Here is a 4,311-nt window from a genome sequence, read left to right on the forward strand (position 1 = left end):
GCTAGGACTTGAACTCATGGCTTCATGTTTTTTTATTTGGCTTGCTTTTCCATGGCTAACATTCTATAAGCTTAAGCCACACTACTAGTGTATTATTTTACGAGTTAATTGCAGATGGTGTCTCCTAGTCTTTTCTGCCCAGGCTGACTTTAAACGAAGAATCTCCAGGTCTCAGACTCCTGAGTAGCTAGGGTTATAGACGTTAGCCACCAGCTGATGGGCCAGACAGTTTTTACTGGCTTTTTATATGTTTGGCTTTTTTTGTGTGTGTGCAGGCATCTTAAAGGTGCTATTTTTCTCAGAGAAGAGCCAACAATCCCATCATAGTACTGTGAACACAATGTGCTTTGTGAAAGCAGTTCTGTGTCCTTCACCTGTTGTAACATTGTGGCAGAAATGTTGAGGGTATATTGAGAAGTTATTAAAGAACAGCATTGTACTTGAACAAGGTTACTGCACAACAGTTTCTTAATCGGGGTCTGGAGAGGTAAATCAAGCAGGCAGTCAGAAAAGGGGTCAATTCAGTGATAAAATTGGAGGCTATGAAACTAGGATGGGACATGTATGATGCTAGCTCTAGCAAAGGGAAGAATGAAGACTGAATCTCATTTTTCTTCTTTTATCTTTTTTTTCTTTTCTCTGCCCCTTGAGCCACAGCTCCACTTCTTACTTTTTGCTGGTTAATTGGAAGTAAGGGTCTCAGATTTGTCAGATCAGACTAGCTTTGAATCAACCTCGATTGTCTGATCTCAGTCTCCTGAGTAGCTAGGATTACATGCATCAGCTACCAGTGCACAGTGAATCTCCTTCTTACCTGTCTGTCCCGTTAAAAGTGTTACCGAAGGAGGAAGGTGGGAGATATCAGTTATAGAGAAACTACGTAACATTTAGCATTTATTGTGTTTCTCCTACACACTGGATACCTAACACATGCTATCTCTAATCCCCTTTACAACTTCTGAAATAGGTATAGTAGTCCCTTAGTATCCACAGTGTAGTGGTTCTAGAACCCCACAGATATGAAAATTCACAGATGCTAAAGACTCTTGTGTAAAATGGAGTGCTATTTGCATGTGATCTATGTACATCATCAAAAATACTTTAAATCATCTCTAGATTACTTATAATAGTGGATGGAACATCTACGCCATGCAAATAGTTGTTACACCACATACTTTGGAGAATAATGACAAGAAAAAGTCTACATATTAAGAACAGGCACAATCTTCCAGATACATGCAATTGTTTGATATAGAGGCCTATCCATTTATATTATAAATTAGAAAATAAGCACAAATTGGATAAATTACTTGCCAAAGGTAACACAGTGTATTAAGCAGCAGAGTTAGGATTTGAACTCCAGTCTGTCTGGTTGTATGACTTAGGCTCTTTCTATGCTGCCTATCATTTTGCCTTTTCTAGGTCAGCAACAGTATCTCAGGCCTCTGAGAAGCAGATGTTGCTTAAGAATACTGACTGATCATGTGTGGGCAGGGGATTCCATGGTTTGTTTGCCTATCAATTCAGTCTGCAAATGCATGCTTTATTTACAGCCAGAAATTAGGCAGAGGAGTACAAGGCAGGTAGGTGGAGTAGGAAGGGGCATGTTTGTGGGGAAGGAGTATGGGACAGTTACGAGGGGTGAGGCTAGAGAAAATAAAGAAAAAAGAGCTCAAATACAGGGTAGAGGCTGATTTGCATGTCTAATTTTGGCTGTGTTACCGAAGGTCTCTCTGGAACAACTAATAGGCGTGATTCAACCCAGTCATGGCATTCAGGATATGAGGCCCTTCAACAATACTTTACACACACAACACACACATACAATGCAGATAGATTTTAACCAAGCACATCAGAATATATGTCACTATACCATGAGTTATCTTATGAAATGGCATTTCTAATGCTCACTGAATGAATGCAATTCCCCTTCAAAGGAGGCAACACCAATTTGGATGCATACCATGGAAAGTTTGTTGGAAAGAGAAAAGAAAAAGAATCTCAGTATATGGTCATAATAAGGCTTTAAATTATGTAATTAAATAGAAGGAAGTTCTATTGAGTATTTGTCCATATAAATACCCTTAATTTTCTTCTCCTAATGAGCATAACTAATATCAGATTGGAAAAAAATTAAAAAAAGAAGCCTGACTTACATAGCCACTTAATCCCACAGGGAATGTGAACCAAGATAGGGAAAGGCAGAGCTCAGGAATGTGTTGCCATGATACATGCATTGCAGAATGTCTCAGACTTTACCTGCACCTGAGCAATAGACAAAGTATGTTTGGGTGCTGTGGAGGCTTAATTGTGATTGCTGACACTCAGAGGGATGGCAGCTGGGCTGTCCATGTGATTCCTAATGGCATCTGATGCACACAGGCTTAGGAATCCAGAGAGATGATAGGGCTGAGGGATGTTACTTTTCCTCATGCCAAGTGTGTGTAGTACCAGCAGCCTCTAGAATCCAAAGGAGTTGCATTGAAGACCATAATACTGAGCATATGCTCCAGAAGGAATAAACTGATGATTATAATCAGCTTGAATGCCCAAGAAGAATAGAAACTTTATAAAGACATAGTGTCCTCTACCAATTTATTATAAAACATCTCTCATAAGACAACTAGGTCATGATTTTTAAATTCTCTTACCTTTTTGATTGAAAGGTGTCATAAAACATCCAATGTAATTAACAGTATGAAGGTTTTTGTTTCATATTGTATGAAACCCAAATACTATAAAGGAGAAATAGTTCTTGATTATGTATGTGGTCCCTCATTAAAACTATTAAGAGCTCTTGGGAAGAGCTTTGGCAGTCTTTTCTATACTAATTCTTTTATAGTTTTTTTTTTCCCAGAGCTGAGGACCAAACTCGGGGCCTTGTGCTTGTCTAATTTTGGCTGTGTTACTGACGGTCTCTCTAAATCCCCAGCTCCTCTATGCTAATTCTTAATACCTTCACCTTACAGAAACTTGTCAGCTCAAGAAAATCTAGGCCTTCTCTACTAGTAGCGTGGTAGGTAAGGAAAGGCTGCCGGTAGTCTTTTCTATTATTTGAAGTACAAGTGCCATAGTAGTGGAAACAGATTTAATGTCTTGTAAAATTCACCCTGTACTGTAATACTGTGGATATCTATTGCTTTTCCTATTCTGATCTCACTAGGATTGGTAGCACCCAGAGGGATGGTGACAGAAGGAAATGATCAATCTGGTTGGTGGATGGGAATCCAGCCTTGGATTTTCCTCTACTCCTAGTTATCATAAGCTCATCTCTAATAAGAATTTACAACCGTTTGGGGGACAATTTTTACTTCATTGTGGAGGAATTTATGTCACTTGAATGGAGTTTACACAAATTCAATACATTAAGTAAATAAATATTTGCCTTAATACCAAGTATTTGTTTGACACTGAAAAATGATTCTGTGTTCTTGGGAACGGTTATCCCTTCCAAGCCCCTTTTTATGTGTGTTTGTTTTGTTCTGAAAGCCGTGGAGATGCAGGGCAGGGTGACTGTGACAAGCTGGCTACTGGATGGGACTTGGGCGGTCTAGGACTTGACTTTATACCTGTAAGCAGTAAAATCTTGAATGTGATTGATTTTAATGCGAATAGAGCTTGTGAGGCCCACGGCAGATATATTTCAGTATGAGCATCCATATCTGGGAGCTAGTGTTGCTTCAGCATCTCGCCACGTGTGTATGTGGGAGGCGGTTGGTCTGGTTCCTCTCTGTCCTTTGGCACCACCCTTCGCTTCTGTCTTTGCATAACTATATTAATAGAAGGAAGCACTTCCTATACTGGCGCTCAGCCCCAAGGAGAGGTTGGCAGAGGCTTGACAGGTGGGAATGTAGCATGGAGAGGGGTGGGGGAAGAGGGTGGAGGCATTGTTGAATAACGTTTGGAACAACCAATGGTAGTTGAAAGCAGGGGCGGCTGGGGCGGAGGCGCTGAGGCGGTTGAGCCAATGGAGAATGAGCAACTCCTGGAGCGACCTGGTGACGTGAGGAGCGTTCCATTCGGCCAGCGGTGGGCGGTTGCCACAGCTGCTTTAGGGCCCTGACCGTTGGGGGCCCCTTGTCAGGAGGAAGCAGCCTCCCTGGCTGGGAGGAGAAGTCCGCTGCCACCTCTGGCAGTAGTCGCGGTCCCCGGGGACAATCTACTTCCTGCCTTCAGTTGCCGCCGAGTTCGGTCTTCCTTGTTCAGGTAACAAGGGGTGGGGGCGGGGGTCTCCGGGGCTCGGCTGCGCGGTCGGCTGTGTCCTCTTCAGCTGTGTGGGGGACTTGGAGACGTTGGCACCGCCCTTCTCAA

At 42.2% G+C, this 4,311-nt stretch overlaps 1 protein-coding gene across 1 annotated transcript in view; it reads left to right on the top strand.

The window, feature by feature from the left end:
- Nucleotides 1–4,000: 4,000 nt before the first annotated feature.
- Nucleotides 4,001–4,311, top strand: part of Zdhhc9 (zinc finger DHHC-type palmitoyltransferase 9) — a 32,739-nt gene continuing 32,428 nt past the window's right edge. Inside the window, exon 1 of the mRNA XM_048336220.1 lies at nt 4,001–4,206. The gene's annotated coding sequence lies outside the window, so the exon portion shown is untranslated. The remainder of the gene's footprint in view (nt 4,207–4,311) is intronic.

The sequence above is a fragment of the Perognathus longimembris genome, chromosome 28 (genome assembly GCF_023159225.1).
Source record: "Perognathus longimembris pacificus isolate PPM17 chromosome 28, ASM2315922v1, whole genome shotgun sequence".
Classification (NCBI taxonomy): domain Eukaryota; kingdom Metazoa; phylum Chordata; class Mammalia; order Rodentia; family Heteromyidae; genus Perognathus; species Perognathus longimembris.